Source organism: Nerophis lumbriciformis, linkage group LG13 (assembly GCF_033978685.3).
Source record: "Nerophis lumbriciformis linkage group LG13, RoL_Nlum_v2.1, whole genome shotgun sequence".
In the NCBI taxonomy this organism is placed as follows: domain Eukaryota; kingdom Metazoa; phylum Chordata; class Actinopteri; order Syngnathiformes; family Syngnathidae; genus Nerophis; species Nerophis lumbriciformis.
The window spans coordinates 31065421-31075420 of record NC_084560.2 but is presented as its reverse complement, the minus strand read 5'-3'; the positions used below and the strand labels follow the sequence as shown (position 1 = coordinate 31075420).

General features: G+C 35.9%; 1 protein-coding gene across 2 annotated transcripts in view; it reads right to left on the bottom strand.

The window, feature by feature from the left end:
• The window catches only part of fhl2a (four and a half LIM domains 2a), a 50921-nt gene that overhangs the window by 15066 nt on the left and 25855 nt on the right, over window positions 1–10000 (bottom strand). The window contains exon 1 of one of the 2 annotated variants that reach the window (XM_061970589.2): window positions 537–675. The exons of the other annotated variant lie outside the window; for it this stretch is intronic. The gene's annotated coding sequence lies outside the window, so the exon portion shown is untranslated. Of the gene's footprint in view, window positions 1–536; window positions 676–10000 lie in introns of those variants that run through there. 2 annotated transcript variants of the gene reach the window in all.

Sequence of the window (10000 nt, the reverse complement as noted above, 5' to 3'; positions counted from 1 at the left end):
AATATTAACGTTTATTAGACACCAAGCACATGCATCGCGTAAATACTACTAAAAGAACTCATAGCAGCTTGCAGGAAATGTAAAAAAATTACACCAGTACTACTTTTCTAACTGGTTTGTACCGTACAAGGAGAACTGACCAACAATTATTGTTAGAAAAAAATCAAAATCCAAGTAAATAGAATTTTTTTTTTCTGATTTCCATCCACTGTGCATGCCTGCAAAATGTAATCATAAGAGGAATCTCCCCAAAATTGATTGTGTGAAGCTGGAGCCTATCCCAGTTGACAATGACTACACGCCGGATTGGTCAACATCAGTACCGCCACAGCAAAACCTAAAATTTAAATGTCCGGAAAAGTCTGACTGGGGGGTGCGTTTAGGATGGAAGAACCAGGGTTGGGATGGTCGTTGGAGGAGATGGAGAATGGAAAGGTGAGGGTTACTCTGGAGATGGGAAGATGGCGAGCGGTGAAAGGATGGATCGGGAGGGAAGACGATGGGCGGATGGATAGTGGAACAGAGTCTGGTCTTACCTTCCTGTGTGAGGAGGTTGCGCCCGTGCGGAGTCTGGATCAGACTGAGGCTGGACTCTCCCGAGGTCTGTACTAGTCACTCCTGATTGCATTACTCCACCCATGAGGGGCTAATTGAACATGGAGGAGGTGCAACGTTAAAAAGGGGGTGGATGCGCTTGATGGAGGGATTGTTTTTTTTTTTTTCCTTCTTCTTTTTTTCACTCTATAAATAAAGCAGTGCTTCTTGGAGATAACCCCCGAGGCTTCCCATTCACTCACGCACTATGTGGCCTTTTACGGTCACTCATGGGGAGTTTGTGTTGACTACCAAAATGCCCCCATTATTCCCCGTAATTTCATCAAATATCTCGGTTTCTCTCTCGTTCACATGTCAGAAGTGTCGGACGCAAACTCAAAACTGTTACGTAACAGCATAATATTTGTTAGATAGAAGGGTCGGATGTCCGAGATGATGGTCCCCCCCCGACCCCACACTCGTGTGTCTCATACTTCCAATCACTGGGGAAGACGCATACAATCCCAAACTTCCATCGCGTATCCAGACAAGGCGATGACAGATACACAGACGGGGGCCAAATTACGGCGCTATTTTCTTCACCCTCACACACACACACACACACACACACACACACACACACACACACACACACACACACACACACACAGTGTATCGTTCTTTCATCCAAAGCGTCGCTCTCTCAGGTTTTCCTGACCCGACGGACCCTGGATTCTCTCCGGTGAGAAACACGTCAGCAGTGCTTCACTAAGCTCCAAGTGCTCTATTTGTGGCACAACCATGGAGAGATGTGTTTGTATGGGAAGGAGGGGGGACAAACAGAGGGGGCGGGGGGTCTTTTCATGCAGCCGAACGTGTTGATCTTTTGAACCAAAGCTAATTCTCTCTATGATTACTGCTCAATAGTGTCAGCATGCAAGCATGACAGGACATGGCAATAGAGCAGGGGTGTCAAACGTAAGGCCTGACGGCCGGATCAGGCCCGCGAACAGGTTTTATCCGGCCCGCGGGATGAGTTTGCTAAGTATAAAAATGAACCTGAAATTTTTGAATGAAAGAAACTGCTGTTCTAAATGTGTCCACTGGATGTCGCAATAGCAATTCTTTGTATCTTTGTAGATGATGCTACATATGTACACAATAAACCACATGATGTTAGTACATCAGTCAAAGAAAATGATCAAATTACATAAATAACATTTTGTGATTTGATTTTGATTTTTTTTTTATCTTGATAGCTTGAAAATGAACACCAATGAGTTGACTGATGAACATTATTACATAATTTATTCAGAAATTATAAATAACGATATACATACACATACATACACACATATATATATATATATATATATATATATATATATATATATATATATATATTATATATACGTATATATATATACACACATATATAGATACTGTATATGTACATACAGTACACGTATATGTATATATATATATATATATATATATACAAATGTCTGTATATATATACTTATATGTATATATATATATATATATATATATATGTATATATATATATATATATATATATATATATATATATATATATATATACGGTATGTGTGTGTGTGTATATATACACTTATATGTATATATATATATGTATATATATATACACTCACACACACACACGTGTATATACAATTGTGTACATGTACATACATATGTATTTGTAAATATATGGGTATATGTACATATATATATATACATACACATACATATATATATACATATACTGTATATATATATATATATATATATATATATATATATATATATATGTGTGTATATGCATATATACACACATGTATATACAATTGTGTACATGTACATATACGTGTATATGTAAATATATTTATATATATGGGTATATGTACATATATATATATATACATACACATACATATATATACATATACATGTATATGTATATATACATACACATATACATATATATACTGTACATATACACATATATATGTATATATATATATATACACATATATACATACATATACACACATATATATACATATGTATATATACGTATATATATACACACATATATATATGTGTATATATATACAGTACATACATATACATATATATACACACACACACACACATACATACATATACATATATATACACACATACAAATGTACATACATATATATATGTGTGTGGATGTGTGTGTGTGTGTGTGTTTTTACATATCATAATGATGTAATGGATTTACAATTAATAATTATTATAATTGAATATTAAGAGTATGTGGAACTCCTACCTTATTTACTTCCATGACAACCTATATAAAGTGTTGTAATTAAGCAGCTAAAAGTCAAACATGGATAAGTGTACAGAGGTTGTTTTGCATTTTTCCTATCATGCCTTGCAAGGGATTTAAATGGGTGTTGAATTTTTTCTATGGTGATGGAACGTTTTTTTTTTTTTTTAAATAATATCCACAAAGTTCAGTGAGCACGTTGTGTTATGTGGGGTACATGTTAGTCGAATTTTTGTGCTGGTTACATTTTTTTCTGCACCATGACAATGAAAGGTTGTTTGGATTGGGTCATTTTAGTAAGCGATGTGCTGGCAATGGCAAGAAAGTATGCATTATGGTCACTGACAAAAATTTCTTATCCTGTCCGCAAGATGGTGAAGAATTACCACGTGATGGACACCCATGATTATTTTAATTTTAATATGTAAACACCCCGCATGGCTGGGTTGCTTATTGAAACTGAACTTGTGCGGTCTTCTCACGGGCCAAATTAAAGATGCCGGTTTGGACACCCCTGGTCTGAAGTCTTCATTTCCTAAGAAAAGTTGCGTTTTTATGAGAATAAAGAAGCAATTTATTTAAAAAATTAAAGATACATATACAAATACAGTACATATTTACATACTCAAAGTTCGTAAATCCACACACACATTCATTATACAAACATACACATACTGTACATATACATTCACTGTACAAACATACGTATACACATACTGTTCATATACACTCACTGTACAAACACACATATAGACATACTGTACATATACAATCACTGTACAAACACATATACACATTCTGTACATATACAACATACATACACTCATGCACATAATCACGTTTCATCAAACATATATTAATGTTGTTGCCCTAGGGTAAACTGGGTATAATACATGGCACACTGACAAAGCTTAACCTATTGTTACTATAACAATCTACAAGGTTAAGGTAGGTTGCTTCTCTTTCTTCCCCTCCATTTTTCTGCATTCTTTCGTATCTCAAGTTATCATTACGTATATGTATTGTTGCATTTGAACAACTGTATTGTTGATAATAAAGGTAAAGTATTGGTATTGTTCATTATCAATAGCGCTATTTCTATTGGTATTTGTATTGCTCCATCTGTAGTGTAATAATGCTCATTGTCATTTCTGTATTGTTTTTTATTTTCGCTAACTGCTTATTTGCTATTACTTTTACCATCATATTTGTACATGTCATATTTGCTGATGTTGCTCTATTGTTGTTGTTGTTGTTGTTGTTGTGTTTGCTGTTGTTGTTTTTGTCTCTGTCTAATCCCCCTCTTGTCCCCACAATTTTCCCCTCTGTCATCTTTTTTTTTCTCTTTCCATCCCCTCCTGCTCCGGCCTGGCTGCACCAAATGATAATATAAATACATTTAATAAAGTCAAATAAGTGTCCTACACTTCTCTTTTGTAAAGTAAATCTGAACAGCCGATATGGGCATCTACATCAACGATATGATTTGCCTGAGGAGCTGGACAGGACAAAAAACAAAAATTAAAGATGGAAATCGTAATGAAAAAAGTTGCAGTTTTATGAGAAAAAAGTCAGATAGTCGTAGGCTTAAAAAAAAATCTAAATTCTAATAACTACGCAAAATATTTTTAATATTTGAGAGCAAATTGGTAGTCTGACGAGAATAAAGACATACTCTCATGAGGATAAAGTCTTATTTTTTATAAGAATACAATAAATCAAATATTGTCATGTTAAAATGGAAAAGTATGGTGGACTGGAAGTGCAAAACAATTTTTTTAATGAAACAAATTTCAATTACAGAGAACGAAATATTGATAGGCCAATCAGTTTTACAATCATTAGTTGATTTAGTTCATCTGTGATTTGGGACATTCCCTTTCCGGTTTCGGTAAATGTGAGGTTTTTTTTGCTTGATAACGTGTTTTCTTAAACTGCAATCTTTGTGCGGATGCCAAGAGGGCGCTAACTTTCCAATGTGTTTTAAGCATTATATCCCGCCCTCTTACAGCTTTAAGCATGTAAATATGTAAACTACCGGTATACATCTGTATATAACACGCGCATTAGCTTTGCACATTGTTAGCTTTGTTGGCTAATGTTAGCGATTTGGCCAGCTAATGCCAGCAATCATTGAATGTATAGTGCAACAACAACATGATTGCAAATTGTCAGTTGCTTTTGTTCATGTGGACGTTTTCGTGAGTGTGTGTGGACGGGACAAAGGTGAGTGACAGGCTTAAACACCAGATAAATTCCTCTGGCCAAGCAGCATTTTTTTATTCAATATAAAAAGTTATTGTGAAAAACAAAAAAATACACACAATATATTCTGTTCAACCAGTAATGGTAACATAAACTGGTGATGTTCCTGTAATGTTTTTGGGTTTAAAAAATGTAACTTTAAACAAGTTGCAAACAGCCCCTTTAATTATAAAATGTTTTTGTATTTTGTTATTTCATTTTTTTTAAAATTGTGAATATTTTAATGTTTTCTTACTTTGGTTTGTGTAATTGTACTTTGTGTTGTCTTTAGTTATTGCGTTTTCTGTGATAATTTGTAATTTGCTACATGAAAAGTAAAAGTATTTTGTACTTCTAGGCCACGGTAAAAAAGTCCCAATGATACAAAATATTGGTAACACTTTAGTATGGGGAACACATATTCACCATTAATTAGTTGCTTATTAACATGCAAATTAGTAACATATTGGCTCTTAATTAGTCATCATTAAGTACTTATTAATGCCTTATTCTGCATGGCCTTATTATACAACCAGTAAGCCATTAACTAAGAGTCTTCCCTTAATAACCTCAGAATTATTGGTTATTAGTAACCCTAACCCCAACCCCAACCCCAACCCCAACCCTTATATGTTCCCCTAGTGTCCAAATAACTGTAAATGAAGTCTTTGTTACTTTAATAAGCAACTAATTAATGGTGAATATGTTCCCCATACTAAAGTGTTACCAAAATATCAATTTATCCATACACGCATTTTCTACCGCTGCCTGTCACATTGCTATTTTACTGTCTCGTAGTGCGGCACATGGCATTTCACTTCAATTCAGTTTACCAATTATCGTTAGATAATTTATTTTCTGTTTCCGCACGACAGTGGCAAAGTGAGAGCCATAAAAGCCTGCTTAGAGGAGTGTGGTATGAAACATATCAATATGTTTTATGACAAAATTTAAGGTGCACGGAACGCTACAGTAGCTGAAAGTAAAACACCGTACAGATGTGCAACCACCCAAATACTAAACATCATAAAAAAATTCCCCAGACCGGTTGGTCAGACAAACAGGATGCTTTGTTGTTTGGCTAACTGAAGTCAGATGACTTGTGGTTAACAGTAGACAGAGAAACATGTTGTGCTTGTTAGGTCGAACATGACTGGTAATAGATTGGATTACTGTGCCTTTAAGAGACATGGGACATATTTTCATGCATACTCTATGTTTGTTTGATTTCTTGTAAACAGGATATTGACGGGGTGTTTGAATGATACATTTTATTGTTGAAGGTTTCGAGACTGAATCGTCTCATGACAAAATTATAGAAAAATTTGTTCGCGCTTGAGACCGGTGAGGTTTTTTTTCTGGGTCATTACGTGATTATTTTAAGGCATATTGATAGAATACAATGGAACAACACGTTTAGAGTGTTTTGAGATATTAGCAATCTCTCGACTAATTGTTATTCTTTGAGTTGTAAGGATCCGCGTCGGTAGTTGGTGTAGCAAATGTCACAGTGACCCCCAATCGTACCGGCAAGCATTAAGTTATTGCTAAACACGGACACAACTTTGTTTTTCCAACCATGGGAAGGAAGAAAGGGAGCATCAAGGACAATGCTGAGAATAAGAAATGAATGACATTCATTGAATTATATGAAACAATTAAAAAAATGACAGAGCGTGCAGCAGACTTGGCGAGCATATCACTGCTACTCTGTGCCATACTGAAGCAAAATGAGTCAAGAATGTTAAATATATTAACAGCGGACATGTGTACATGAAAATATGGAAAGGTGGTGTGTTTGACAGAGGAGCAACTGGAAGAAGATACCGTAAAAGTCCGCAGTCTAAGGTAAATTATGTACTTATTGTTACATTACTTCATAAAACTACTGCAGTTGTTAATACTGTATTCTATTGTATTGATTTTATACAATATTTCGGATCAAAAAGTTAGATTTTCTTTTAAAAGGCATGTTATATGTTAAAATGGTGTTGTTTTGGAATTCTAACAAGGCCAAACACCCAAAAAATGTATTTGAATTCATTTCAATGGATGACAATGACTCGAGATACTAGTGTTTTGAGTAAAGAGTTCTGTCACAGAAACAATTAAGCTCGAAAGTTGAGGTATTACTGTAATTACAGGTGTGGAAGTCATTCATAATGTTAAGTAGAACGTGTCTATGAATGTTCTCATTCATCCAGGTCATTGTCACCTCAGGGCATTCAATCGATCGCAACTGGACTGTCTTTGAAGATGTTTCGCCTCTTATCCGAGTAGGCTTCATCAGTTCGTGCTCATAGACTTAGATTGGTCAGACCTATTCCAGTGGCTGGTGCCAAAACCCCAAACATTTATACTCCAAAAATCCAGGAGGGTGTGCCTAGACAATAGGACGGTTTCGTCCTATTGTAATGAGAAAAACTTTGTAGCGAAGATCAGAGATGTAAAACTGGACGAAAATGAAACTATGGTTTCATTCCACGTCATCCTCCGACTAGGGGATCACACCTTACAGGTTAGATCCACACTAAACCCAGAACAGATTGACCTTTTGCTGGAACTTTGCCTTAAAACTAGATACTTTCAAATCATGGGAACGTTTTACCGACAAAAACATGGTTGTGCCATGGGATCACCTGACTCGCCAATAGTAGCAAACCTTTACTGGAGGACATGGAAAAGAGAGCTTTGAGCTGTTTTAAGAGAACAGTACCAAGTCATTGGTACAGATATGTGGATGACACAGGGGTGAAAATCAGAAACTGCAAGCCTTCACTGAGCACATTAACTCAGTGAACCAAAACATCAAGTTCACACGTGAAGATGTCAAAGACAGTAAGTTGCCTTATTTGGACTGTGATGTCTACATTGGAGAAAACGGGGGCCTCCATTTACCGAAAACCCACACATACCGATCAATACCTACTTTTTGACTAGCTGGTCGTTTGTAAAAGTGCATCCGGTTCCAGAAATAACAAGAACAGAGTGGATGAGGAGGAAAAAGGTGACAGACGCAAACATACTGTCATTCCATATATATCAGGTCTATCTGAGAAAATCAGAATAATTTTTAACCAACACAACATCCCAGTACATATCAAACCAGGCAACACCCTGAGACAGATACTGGTGCATCATAAAGACCAGACACCCCACACCCACAAAAACAATGTGGTGTATGCTATCCAGTGTAATGATGAATGTACTGATTAATTTATTGGGGAAACAAAACAACTACTAAGACGACGCATGGCTCAGCATAGACGGGCAAACTCTTCAGGCCAAAACTCAGCTGTCTACCTGCATCTCAGGGAGAAAGAGCACTCCTTTGAGAACAAAAATGTACAGATTCTGGACAGGGAGGATGGATGGAACGAAAGAGGAATTAGGGAAGCCATCTATGTCAAGGTTGAAAAACCATCCCTGAACAGAGGAGGTGGTCTCTTTGACAGTTAGGATTGCTCGTTTGCATTAAAACAGTTGTTTTTCTCACTACGATAGGGCGAAACCATCCTTGCCCAGGTTTTAGAGTATAAATATTTGGGGTTTTGGCACCAATTCAAGATCACTTCAAGTCTATGAGCACAAACTAATGACGCCTACTCGGATGACCTAAGGCAATGCCCTCAAAGGGGATCTATGATGAATTTTGTATTTTTTTTAATTATAAATGCTTACAATGTTGGATACTCGTATTAAACAACATCAAAGCATCAGGTCATAGGGTTCATGCATTATGCGTGAGCTTGCACGTAGTTTTAAATGCTTCTGGCTATGTAGTGGCGTCACAACGAGGTGGACATATACTTATTTGACATTAAGTCAAGCTCTCAGCCAGAGGGCATGGAAATTACTAACGTTGGTATCAGGTGAACCTATATAATGTTTATGAAGTTTATTTTCGACCGTGCCTGGGAAAGAAATTGCAGCGACATCTTTAAAATATACATTTAAACTGTGTACATTTACAAAAGACAAATGATTACACTTTTGGAGAGGGTTACAAAAGGGACTGTGGAGCAAAATTTACGCATAATTTACACCAAAGTATATCCAAGAAATATTTTTTAGACCACAAAAAAGTGTTTTAAATGTAGATACAAATGATCGTAGGTCCCCTTTAAAGTCACGGTTAATCACCACCAAAAAAAAGTTACACATAAGTGGCTACCAACTACATGTTCCCCAATTTTGTAGAGGATCAGATGCAAACTGTGAAAAAAATCTGTTTTTTTTGTGTTTAACATGTTTAACCTTGCTGTAATATTCACCTTTGACCTAGGTCAGGGGTGTACCGATAATACAAAAAAAAAAAAATCTGTCTGGAGCCAAACAAAATTTAACACCTTATATAAGTCTTACAATAAAGGGAACACATGATGTAAGTGTCTATATTAGCTATAATAGCCTACTATCAAAATGACTATATGTCGCAGACAGATGCAAATCTTCGTTGACAGAAATGATTAAATGTAATATTTATTCTACACATTTTTATAACATTGGAAAACATTAGCAAAACAGAGATTTCTCAGAGGGTGAGATAACTCCTGGAAATTACTGTCTTTGAATGGCCAAAGGTAAAGATGTGTGTGTCCAAGTTATAGGAAACGGCAGGCTGCTTTCTTCTAACGGATTTATTACAATCTTTATAAGCTGGGTAACGTTTGCTGTGGTCTGGAACAACATGGCACACAAACAACTGTCAGAAATGCAGCCAATATTACATACTGATAATGTGTCATGAGACATGCTAATATACATTAAATACACAGAGGACATATGTAAAGGAAATTAATTGAGCTCAAATATACCTACAAACGAGGCATAATGATGCAATATGTACATACAGCTAGCCTAAATAGCATGTTAGCATCAATTAGC